The sequence below is a fragment of the Theropithecus gelada genome, chromosome 6 (genome assembly GCF_003255815.1).
Source record: "Theropithecus gelada isolate Dixy chromosome 6, Tgel_1.0, whole genome shotgun sequence".
NCBI lineage: Eukaryota > Metazoa > Chordata > Mammalia > Primates > Cercopithecidae > Theropithecus > Theropithecus gelada.
The window spans coordinates 160,330,566-160,343,833 of record NC_037673.1 but is presented as its reverse complement, the minus strand read 5'-3'; positions in this window follow the sequence as shown (position 1 = coordinate 160,343,833).

The window sequence follows — 13,268 nt, the reverse complement described above, 5'->3', positions numbered from 1 at the left end:
TAAATGACGAGTTGATGGGTGCAGCACACCAACAAGGCACAAGTATACATATGTAACAAACCTGCACGTTATGCACATGTACCCTACAACTTACAGTATAATAATAATAAATAAATTTAAAAAAAATAAATAAATAAATAAATAAATAAATAAAGTACAGATTAACTTCCAAACTCAGCTCCAATTCTCCCCTGACTGTGTCTACTCTATGATCAAATAGGAAGTGCTTCTGGTGGTAGAGTGGCAGAAGCCTTTATATTTTATGACACATGACCTCTTGGATGAAAGCTGGTCCTTTTGAGTTTGGAAATGGGTACAGTAATGGGATGCTGATTGCATCTATTTTCCCGTCTAGAACTTTATGCCAAAATCACTTGCAGGGTGAAGAAAATGGAGACATCATGGGACTGTGGAGAGATGAGAATGGCATCAGTTCTGGCCAAGTTGGGTGTGTGATGTGGGCCAGCCCCTGATCTCTCTATGCTTTCCCTCCTGCCTCCTGAAAGCAGGGGAATGATATTCTCTTTATGTTGAAAAATGATGATCTGGTTTGGAATCTGTTCTTACCTAAGCAAAAACTGAGCCCCTGGAATGAGTTCAGCAGGCAAACAGGTTTTGGGTCAGACACAGCAAACTGATGAGAGCACTGGACTGTGAGTTTGTCTGTGTGATCTTGGAAGAGCCCCTTCTCTCTGTGGGCCTCACTCTGTTGACTGTGAACTAAGGGGACTGGTTGAGACACTGAAAGCACTCTTCCCTCTGATATTTTGCTCAGCAGAGCTGCAGGTCAGTATGGTTTTGCTGTTGCATAATCCTCAGAAAGTTGAGGTTTAGAATCAAATTAGGATACAAAAATAAGGCAGAAGATGGTATCAAGAAAGGAATAAAAAGAATTAGACAAGAAAGGCATCCATTCTAGCGTGGAAGATTATAAATTTGGTTAGATAACGTAATTTTACAATTGGTCAGGGGGAAGAATGTATTGTTAGAAATTCATTCTGGTGATAGTATTTCTGAAATGTGAAGAACTATGGAAAAGAAATTATTTTCCTTCTTCCTTACTCTTCATAGCTGGTCTGGAAATTTGATCTTTAATGACAGGCACGGCTTTCCAGGATCTGCCCCAATCTGTCTTTTTCTACTTTATCTCCCTATAATCCTTCCTGGTCTTTCATCATTCTGTCTACTCAGACTCTTCCTCACAAAAGCTTTGTACTTTGCTATCTTGCAGCCTCTGCTCAAATTTTTATCTCCTGAAGTGTCTTCTCCCTTTTTCTGTCTTTCAAAATCCTATACACCCTTTAATCCCATCTCAAAGGCCCCTTCTTTCCTTCTTTCCTTCCTCTCTCCCTCTATACCCCCCTTTCTCTGTAAGTAGCCTTTCTTTTAATTAAAAAAGTAACACTTGTATATGATGATATGATAAAAGCACAAAAGAGCTGTCAGGTAAATCATAAAGCTTTTTCATATCCTCAGCTCCCCATCCAGAGTGCCCTTCTGCAAGCAGATGTTTATTACTAGTTTTTGAAGTCTCTTCTGTTACTCATAACCCTGACTTCCTGGCCATTAGGCCACACTGGCTAGAGGGAGGGTGTAATTCTAACTGAGGAGTGGACAAAGACATCCTAGTCCGCTGTACACACTCATCATACAAGGTCTTCCCCAGGTCCTTATGCTAAGGAGTGTGCCCCCCAGCACAGTCCTGGGCTTTATGAATCACACAGGTTGCCATGTGAATCCACACTCTAGATCTTCCTACTGGTGTACATTAAACATGCTGTTTCATCACTTTGGAGACTCTTGTTTTCTTGTCTGTAGAGTAGGACAAGAATTATACCTTTTTCAGGGAGTTTCTGGATGAAATGAGAAGTTGCCTATAAAATGGCCTGTGAACAGCACACAGTAGTGCTGCAAAAATGTTCTTCCCTTTCACCCCCTTCTGGGCATCTGCAGGACTCTGTCTACTTCATTATTGCAATGGCTCCCTTGAGGGCAGGGGCCATGTGGGTATGTACAGCTTTGTCTTTGAAGACCCTATCGATTCTAGCTCAGTGCCTATTTAGGTGATTAATAAACACTAAATTAAATTCAAAATTGGATCAATCTGGCTCACAAAAGGCAAAGTATTATTTTTTGTGGGGGAAGACACGGTGAGTAACCCAGTTCTATCACCGAATTGAGGAGTGGCCTCAGGCAAGTCATTTATACATCTCCTACGCTCAAGTTTCTTATCTGTCAAATGTGGGTGGCCATTTCTACTTTACAGTGCTTTTGGGAGGAAAAAATGAGAGCAGCATCTGAACTGCAGCAGGACACAGAGTTCTATAGCATTACAAGTACCTTTCTTAACATTTTTTGTTCTCCCTTTTGCATACAATTCTTTTTTGGGGGGACACACCGTGTTCCTGTTGCTATTCCTACCCCTTTCTCCATTGAAAGCTTACAATCCTCAAGGGCTAGAGAGAAGATAAGAAACTAAGGTCTGTGCAAATATCATGAAAGTTACTCCTTTTCTAAATTCTGACAGTTTAAAACTGCATTGTTGCAACTTTCTGTTCCACTGTCAAATTGACTTGAGTGAGTCATCTCTATGGCAATTACTAGAGAAAGTCTCACATGATAATTTATTTAACGATGGGATCCATGTTGTTCTGCACATGCTTGTTCTAAAATATAGTCAGCAACTGTGCAGCAGGGCGTCAGTCACTGTGATCCATTTGATGCCACTCAGCATCTTCTGTGCAAGTTCTAACTGCAATGTTTGATTCACTGGTATCTCATTTGATATTCGAGAAGCTTCCATGTGACTGTCCCTTGGGGCAAAGCATATTGTGTACTCTCTGACCTCATCCTGTGTCTCCATCTCCAAGAACGTATCCTGAGTTATTAAAAGCAGAGAAAGCAGCCTTGAAATAGAAGTCAGGGAAGGCCGTCAGGCAGGTTTGGTGGTAAAAGTGGGTGGTGGTGTGGGGAGAAGTTTGGAAGGAGGCAACAGTAAGTCCAGGTCAGTGGTTCTCAAACATTTTAGGCTCAGGACACCTTTGCACTTACAACAATTATTGAGGACTTCCCGAAATATTTTCTTTACGTAGATTACATCTCTCCATATTTAGCACATGGGAAATTAGAAAAACAAGTTAAAGTTGTGTAAATTTATTTCAAAATAGCAATAATAAACTCATTACATATTGACATCAAAGAAATTACATCAATACATGTCAGCCTCTGAAACACTTCATTTTACCCTCAAGAAAAAAAAGGAAAGCGAAAAAGGCAATTCAAACTGTAGTATTACTACAAAAATAATTTTACCTCATGAGCCAATGAAAAGGGTCTTAGGGACTTCTGAGAACCATTAGTCTAGGCAAAGATATTGGAGATTAGGGGCTGAAAGTGTTTGTGTGTGTGAGTACATAATATACCCAAATATCTCTCTTTCTATAATAATTAATAGCAAATTAAGTATTTGCTGTGGATTAAATATTATGCAAGTTTGTAGCCATTATTTTATCTAGTCTCCATAACTCATTAGAGGGGATATGATTATACCCATTTGGTAGATTAAAAAATAAGGTGCAGAGAAGTTAAGAGTCAAAGTGGGACACAATTTATATGACAAATGTTAGAAAAGGACAAGTTAGACTTCTATCTTATCATAACGTAGGCTATTGTATCCTGAGATATTATAGAAAAGGACCAATGCAAATGCTTGTACGTGGGGCAGTTGGGGAGGTATTCTGAAGCATGCAGATAGAAACAAAAAGGCTTGAGGAACACTCTTTTGTGAACAACTGCAGGCTAAAGGTTATTTAGCTTTGGAGTATGACAAGAGTAGCTTCCTGGTTACATTCTAGAGAGATAGGGAGAGATGCTTTAGTGGATGCTGTCAGGAGCTGTCCACATGCCCCTTTAAAGCTGAGGCACTCATGTATTGACAGCTGACTGCTTTCAGTTGAATTTCTCTCTGAGAATTATTCTCAAAGAAAGCTGTTAATACAAGATCATGCCCTTGCCCCTGGGGCAGCCCCAAAGCCATGACTGGTTAGCAGGCATATAACAGCCTAGCTCCCTTGCCTCTTTACAGGGCAATTGTAAAGCCCATTCCAGCTCTAGACCTCCTCATGGAATCTGCTGAAGCCTTTCTTGATTGTGCATAACTGCTCAATGCCTCCCTCTGCCCAGACCTGTTTCCCTCACTCCTCCACAGGTACTGATCCCAAGAGTACTTCTCAATCAACATCCTGAACTCAAATCTCCCTCTCAGAGTCTGTCTCCTAGAGGAGCCAACCTAAGACAAAGACAGATTCCTAAATCTTCTCCCCTTAAGCACAGTTCCCTTCAATTTCTTTTAGATATTAGGTCTCTACGGGGTTAATATTAAGCCTCTTTAAATTCAACAGTGTAATAGTTTTGACTTATACTTCTCCAGCCTTCCAAGGACAGCCTTTTCATTCCATGTTGGACACTTTTGATTTTGAGGGTTCTGTTTTTTTACTGAGTTGAAAAAGCCCATCTAGTATCCATGCATTATTTTTAGTTTTCCATGTGTAACTTTACAGATTGGCCCATTCATTCTTCCATGATACTGTCTACGTTACTATCTGGGTGGGATCTTTAAATTGAATCAGTGAGGACCTCCCCACAGTCTGAGAGCTGAACCAGAAACCATTTTAGGTACTTCCTAGTCCTGAGGTTTTCTGATTCCAGAGTTTTTTTCTGGTAAGTTGTTCATAATGTTCACCCTTTACATGTACCACCTTCCAGGCCAATTTGGATCCCCCAAACCACGGAAAGATGGTAGCACAGCGAACTTGCTTCTAATTCTTTTTTCTATTACAGTAAAATGGGGGTAAAGATTTAAGGCCCCTTAGCCCCATGTGTTTCAATTTGACCCCATATGCCTTCTTTCTTGTGATCCAACTTATTTTTGTGCAGTGTCATCTTGCCTGCTGTGTTCTGGAAGTAGGACAATTTTCAGTGTTATTTTTAATCATGTAGCACTCAGGGAGATAATGATATTGATTAAAGTGTGAGTGTAAGGAAGGTATTTCTTTTTGAGAGGGATATATAGAGGAAGTGTGTTTTGCTTCCAAAGCTCCACTAGGTGGCATTTTATTAAAGCAGTATTGCTATTGTGGTTATTAGAAGTAAGTGCTCACATTATTATTCTTAAAGGGATAGTATTAAACGCCTCAAAATTCTAAATGTCTATATTTTCATGGATAATTATAGTGAGGATTTAAAAACAAAAGCTTGCATATTAAAAAAATAAAATATCCAGATCCATATCTGCCAAATACAGCTTATTTTAAAAGGAATATTTGAGACAAGATTTCTAACTTGGGCTCTGACACTAATCTACTATGTGGTCTGGTGTAAGTCACTTTCTCTCTCTGGACTGATTTCTTCTTCTTTGAATGAGAGAGAACAAACAAGTTAGTCTCTAAGGTCTTTACTTCGAATACTTAATAACTTAGTAATTCTATTTCATTCCTTACTGTGTTTAGATTACAAGTTTTCTAATACGATCATCACCAAATTTATAATAAAGACAACATTAGACCATTAGTTTGTTTATAAAAAACTTTGTATAAAACGTTGTTGTAATTTTAAAACATGCCAATTTTTATCATTAAGGAGGTCCTGTTAGAAGCATTTCTTTTCATATTGAGTTTCAGAATCTTTTATGTCAAGCCAAACAACTTTATCATCTGACAACCTCTTTTCTATCTTTTCAAGCTGTTGGGGAATGAGTTCCTTTGAAGCCTAGAGAAACTCATCTGAGAGAGCAAGAGAGGTCTTCATGGATAATTATCAGCATTAGCCAGGTGAAGAGGCCCAACTCCTTTGTCCCATTCTGCAAAAAAAAAAAAACCTCTTTAAAGTTTTCATTTTCCAGATTGCTTTTGCTTGAATTTCAAAAATCCCACTGAACAGAGGCTTATAATATTTTATAATGTTATAGAATTTTTTCCTATTTTTCTATTAGAGATAGAGAAATAGACTTAGTAAAAACAAAGGATTAATTCCTTCAGACCCCACGCTCCTCTGGGCCTGTGAATTTGGGCTTAAGGGAGGGCAGTTTAACTCTTTGAGAGCGTCGCTTCTCTGCTGTGGATGTTGAATGAGGCTGCACTGAATCTGTGGTTTGAAATCTGTTTCTCTTTCATCCTTCTGCCATATTCACCCCAAATTCACAAAAGACTAGGGCTAGAGCTGCCAAAATCACAAAGGACTTTGCTGGTTGCCTGGCTCCTTTTTTTTTTTAAGGGTGTTTCATGAAGTAAGCACCACAGTGGGAAAAAAGGAATGGCTCTTTCATAAAAGAAATTTTAGACAGGCTGTAAAGTAATCTCTGCTCTAATAGCCACAGTTCACATTGGCATTTTTAACTCACTGGGAATTCCTATAGCAAGGAAATCTATACACATAACTTATTGTTTTGCAAATTCATGGATTGCTTTGCTGGGTATAACTTTAATGTAATAATTTTATTTTAAAGATAATGAAGAAGCAAAGTTTATTCAAGAATAAAGTCAAGAATCTAGTCATAATAAAAACATAGGAGAATTGGATTCAGAACCTGAATCTCTTGGTTTTGATCCTTCTCTTTTTTTCTATACATTCTAATTGCAGATTCAGATCTAGAACATTCTCTATAATTTTTCAAAATGTAATATGAATTTCATACACCTTAAAATAAAAATGGACCTAGACATGTTGCTTGATGTTATGTTGCTAATGAGCAAAGAAGACCTAGAAAGGCTAAATGACTGTTTCATGGTGATGTGACTAAATCAGAGCAGAACTCAAGATAAGAGGTAAATTTTTTTGAGTGTCTGTCCATCAATGGTGTCCATAAACATGCCATCCATCCATGAAAACCCATGCCTTTGAATTAAGAATGAAGAAAATTACATCAAAGTTATTTTACACCTTATGTCCTTATCAGCCATTAATGAGTTCAGTTGAATAAGATTCTTCCTTTTGCCTTACCAGAAGATTGTGACAATAGAACAGGTAAGTTTTGATGATACTATTGCAACAAGGAAGAGTCAATAACGATAAGCATTAGATTAGAAATGTCAAATATATAACTTTGAGCACAAACTCACCTCCTTTCAAGGTTAGCTTAGATTAGTTAAATGAGAAATTGTATTATTAATAGATTTTTGTTTGCAATTTTAGCTCTAGGTAGCAGTGACAAAGAGCCCACATATTAAATATAGTGATAATTATAGAAATAAAGATAGTATTTGCTAAGTGTTTATGCAGTATCAGGCACTACAGTTAGGACTCACCTACTCTTAATATTTACCATAATTCTGTGAGATATGACCTTTTTATGGAAGATTGAGCTGAAGCTCAGAGAGGTTAAGAGACTTGCAAAAGGTCACACAATAGCAAGCTATAGAATAAGAATTTGAACTTAGGAATTAGTTTCTAGAGCAAATATTCTTAGGCATTTTACAATATTAAAGAAATGTCATAATGAAAATCAAATCTGAAAATGCTATATTAGAAATGTCTTCCTCCACAACGTGGCGATTTTTCAAAGACCTAACGACAGAAATGCCATTTCACTCAACAATTCCATTACTGAGTATATACTCAAAGAAATGTAAATTGTTCTATTATAAAGACACATGCACACGTCTGTTCACTGCAGCACTATTCACACTAACAAAGACATGCAATCAACCTAAATGTCCCTCAATGATAGACTGGATAAAGAAAATGTGGTACATATACGCCATGTAATACTATGCAGTCATAAAAAAGAATGAGATCGTGTCCTTTGCAGGGACATGGATGGAGCTGGAGGTCATTATCTCAGCAAACTAATGCAGGAACAGAAAACCAAATACCGCGTGTTCTTATAAGTGAGAGGTAAATGATGAGAACACCTGGACATATAGAGGGGACCAATATACACAGGGTCCTTCTTGAGAGTGGAGGGTGGGAGGAGGAAGAAAATCAGGAAAAATATCTAATGGGTACTAGGCTTAATACCTGGGTGATGAAATAATCTGGACCAGAAACCTCCATGACACAAGTTTACATATGTAACAAACCTGCATGTGTATCCCTGAACTTAAAAAGAACAGTTAATAAAAAAGAAAAAAAAAGAAATGTCTTTCTCTCTTGAATGCTGTTTCGAAGCATGAAGTCTTTATTCTCCACCCATCTAAGTCAATGAGTTCTTTGCTGCTTTCCTCTCAAAAAAGCTCATGCTACCTTGTATTCTGACAGCCCTTTAAAGAAATGCACAGAAATGCATCTAGTTCAAGTGAACTGGAATTGTACAATTTGGAGAAGGAATTGGTTAAGCTTCCATGTTTTGGGAAGAAAGAGTTTGGCAAAGCAAACAATGATGTGAGAAAGGTGACCCTTAGGTTTAGTCTGCATTAAAAAATAAAACAAAAACTAGTCTCAAGTAAGTGGGCAGCTTTCATGAATGTGCTCATTTGCGAGATACCTGCGTATCTAAGTGTACTCTGTAATAATCTTTGTTTGCTTTCCCTTATAACTCAGATTATAGCAGGGGCATTCTTGCCTTTTGGCAAACAAAGCAATGTTGGTTTGAATGACTGTATCCAAAGCTCCAAGAATTTTAGGCGTTCCCAGAACCTTGCTTTCTCCTGATGACTTCTGTCCTTAGCTCCTGCACTCAGTTGTGCCATTGGCCCATTCTCCGGTTTTCAGGGAAGTAAAGCGACTCCCATTTTGTGAGCTAGATCACCTTAATGAAGATTTCAGAGGTCAAGGGGAGATAAAACATGGTATCCTACAATGTTTTCTGCCACTCTTGTCTCTTTGTCCTCCTCTCCTATTCATTCCTTGCCATTTTCTTTTTTCCCCTCCCTTTTAGGAACAAGTTTTCTTCCCTGCTAGTAGGTGATAGATAGTTCCGCCCCTCTCTGAGGGCTGCGTGTAAGCTGACATGCATTCCCCACTGCAGCTCAGTGACTCCAAGAGAGTCTCTCAGGGCATTCTTCAAGAAATATGGTTTGCATCTTAAGAGGAATTCTGTAGCATTATCACCACGAATAAATTTTTCCCTACTTGTTATAAATGTATATACTTTAAAATAGCAAAATCATGTCTCTTCTTTCAAATTCTATACTTCTGACTTCTCACCAATGTAGTCTATCTGTCTTACTGGTAATTTAATGCCAATACTTTATGAAGAAAATAGCTCTATTTTTTAAACACTACCATGCCATTGTTTTTGGTCTTTTTCCTGCTATCTAATTATAGATTATAAAAGTACTATGCCTCTAAGTCATTTGTGATCTCATGAGTCCTCACCCTTCCTGTGCAGGGAAAGTAGAGAGAATGCTGCTTAATTTTCTTTAAAGATGAACAAAATCAAGGCCCAGGGAGGTGAAATGATCGAAGCTCAACGTGCCACATAACTGGCATTAACACCTAAGTTATTTCCAGATGTGCTCCACTGCCTTTCTCATATGAATCTCCCCAAACTCAATTTAGAAGACCACCAGTTTCACCAGCCTGCATGCACATTGACGAGTTCTGCAGTTCAATTCTGGAGCTGGAAACCACTACAAAGCAAGAGAAGAGTGGAAGAGGCAGAGACCAAGAACATGCTATCACATGGGGCCTTCCAAAGACTTTGGTCAAGCCATCTGGGATCAGCTCTCCTTCACCCTGCAGAAAGAATGTGCTTTTACATTTAATTGGATCATTGTTCACATTTAATGAGCTTCCCTTTGCCCATGGGTTGCATCCAAACTCCTGACACAGCCCTGAGTGATCTATCCTGCTTCTTTTCCATCCTCACTTGAGCTACCTGCCCCTTCCTCGCTCTTTTCTAGCCACCTGGCTTTTTCACAATTTTTCAAATGTTCTACACTATCTTCTCTCTCAGACTCCTCCCACAAGCTCTTCTTCCTGCCTAAAATGTAATTCCCTCACCTCACCTGCTACCTTCCCACCTGGTTCTATGGTTTCTACCTACTTGTCTCCTTCTTTGGAAAGCCCTTCCCCACCGGCCTGTGTTGAGGAGCTTGTCCTCATTTTTGCCCTATTTATTGATGCTATAGCACTTATCACAAATAGTAATCATTTGTCTTTCTGATTTTTTATATTTTATGATCTCTCACTCCCGCTAGACCTTAATGACCTTTGAGTGCAGTGTTTAGACAGTCCTTGACACATAGTATGCTTTCAATAAATAATGTGGAATGAATGTTTGAATGAATAAAAGAGGAAGGCAGCTTGGAAGAGTGTTTTCTTCTGCCTGTTCATTGATTCGTCCATTCGACAAATGCTGATTAGACCTCACCTTCTTCTGTGTGTATTGAGGGGATCCAGGATTTTATCTGACAGGAGTCCTGTCATTCAACATTTGTAACCAAGTGGGAAGTCAGTTTTGGAGCCCGGTGAGTGAGCACAGACATGGTGTTTGCCAAACCTTCCTATTTGCAACCTTCCAGAATCTCCTTAAGGCTGCCCAACACGTTCCATATCCAATACATCACGATGACCTTTAAGCTGCCAGTTCATCTGTATTAAATGAACGTGGCTTCTTGGTCCTGCTGCAGTCTTCCAGATTTCTAGGCTCCCATTTTGCAATTTCCGGATGGACTGCAAGAGCTCGTGGGATTAGTAGCTGCATGTAATCTGTTTGTTTATCACGAATTGAGAAGGCCAGTCTCCATATTTTCTCTTAAAAGGGAAAACATTTTAAATTACATGTCAGAGAGCTTTTCCCAATTCTTCCCAACCCTCAGAGTCCACTCAAGCCCATCTCCTTTCCCTGAACCAGCCTGGCCTTTTAAATTTTCTGTATATCTCTCTGCCTGTCATTTTCTCACACAATCGCTTATATTTGCATATTATCACCTAAATAATATCACATTATTATTTAGTTATTTTATTACACATGTATTTATGTGTACGTGTGTGAGCATGTGTGTGTGTGTGTGTGTATTCTGTGTTCCTAGGGAGTTTCTAGGGGACAAGAATAGGTACACCTCCTTTATAAACCCCACAATGTTTAGCAGGGACCTAGGAATTCATTAAAAGGTCAAGGATGTAGGCCCTAAATAATATATGTTGGCTTCTCTGGAAGCAGACATTGCGACAAAGTTTGGCTTGTAGGATTTTGTTAGAGATCAACAAACATGGAGGGAAAGTTGAAGAAGGAAAAGCTGGGCAGATGCAGATTTGAACTGGGATGCAGCCTGACAAAGCCTCAGCCAACCCCACAGAGTTGTTCTTCGATGGGCCAAAATAACCTGGTCTTTGGATCTTCGGGCCCCTACCTTTATCAGTCATGGTATATGAGGGTCCCTAAGAAGGGCATGCCCTTGGGTGTCTTTCTGCTGCTGAGGCAAAGCCTGGAGAGACTGTCAGCAGAAGCTGCCCACTGACAACTGGGGCAAAAAGCCCTTTCCTGAAGAGAAATCTGGGTGGCACATCTCCTTGTCCACCATACAGCAGATGACACCATCAATCAAAACCTATCAGATTGAAGTTTGGTAAATGTTTGTGGGATTGAATCCCATTGACTAGACCTCTGGTTAAGCTGAAAGACTACCCCATGAACTAGTATAGACTCATCCTAGTAAGAAAAAATAGTGATGCTACTTTGGCCTGAGAGTAATATGGGGGAGATAATACATTCTCTGAAATTTAGAAGGGTGCTGGACATATAAAAAAATTCTCACACTTCCAAAATCCAGCCAGAACTGTTTCTCGTCACAGATAACTCTGCTTTGTTGACTCTAGAATTCTCCCTACCTTATCGTGTACCCAAATAAAAATATTTTCCTAACAATACCTGAAATCTTTACCATTTCGACATATATGATATCATCTGACTCATGTAAAAACATACAAAATAGCAATATTGCTCCCTATCAAACACATGTAATGTAACATAAATTCTTTTGTTCTTGTTTTACAGATAGGGAAACTAAAATTCTACAAGGGGAAGTAATTTGCCTAAGGTCATAAACTAGTGAATTGTAGAATCAGAATTTTAATCCAGGACATCTGATGCTATAGAAATTTAAAAATTTTCTTTATAACAAAGACAACTTCTTCATTAAAGAGAACTGTCTGATTTGTTTCTAGAAGTCCCCTTAGGGTTTCAGCACCCCAAGGCTTCAAAGAGTAGAAAGCTATTCTGCATAGTAACAGTAGAGTAAGGAATTCAAGTTTCCTAGGAAGGGAATGAGAAAGTCCAGGTAGACCAGTCCCTCTGCTGAGGAAGAGTTAGAAAGCACTCCTGGCTCCATCATACCCAGGGCTGCTCAGCTGAAGGTCTTTGGGAGAGCAACAATGAGTAATGAAAGTTAAAAAAAGAATCATGTATATAACACAAATTTCCTCTTTAATCTTATAAAAGCTTCAGTAAAATTGACATTGCTTATGAAGACACTTGTAGGAGTAGATTTTTTTTTTTTTTTTGAGATAGGGTCTCACGCTCTCACCCAGGCAGGAGTGCGGTGGAGCATCATGGCTCACTGCAGCCTTGATCTCCTGGGCTGAAGTAATCCTTCTGTCTCAGCTTCCTGGGTAGCTGGGACTCTAGGCAAGAGCCATCATGCCCGGCTAATTGTTTTTATTTTTGTAAAGGCAGGATCTCACTATGCTGCCCACGCTAATCTCAAACATGTGCTCAAGCAATCCTCCTGCCTCAGCCTCCCAGAGTGCTAAGATGATAGGTGTAAGTCAATGTGCCTGGCAGGAGTAGATTTTTTTAAAGCAACTTAAGGAGGTGTTGAGATTCTCATCCATGGGTTCTGGAGACCAGGGAGATGGCCTAGTGAGACAAAGGATCCCCAGGATAATAAAACAACTAATAACTGGGTTTCCCTTTCATTTACAACTACCCATCTGATTAGTTGATATTTCTATTTCATAGCTGAAGAAATAGGGACTGTGAGTCATCAGTTTGCTGAATGTCATATAGAGAATAATAACAAAACAGGCCTATAGTCTAAACTTTTCTTTATAACCCTAAGCTGTCCTCAGAAAAGATTAGAAGAAATACTGAAACAAACAAACCAAAAAGTACTATTTTTTTTCTTCCCCTAGTTTCTTAAGTTTAATCTCTTTGACCTGAGCAGAAGAAGCCAAATGAAAAGTGAAAGCCACAAATAAGAATCCTTCTGAGTGACTGTGTGTATAATGGGAGGGAACTCTGATCCTATCCATTGCAAATACTCAGTCCTTCCCCATAAATGACAGTAATCACTGCATAATGAAGTTACAGCTCTTGGAGGTGATACAAG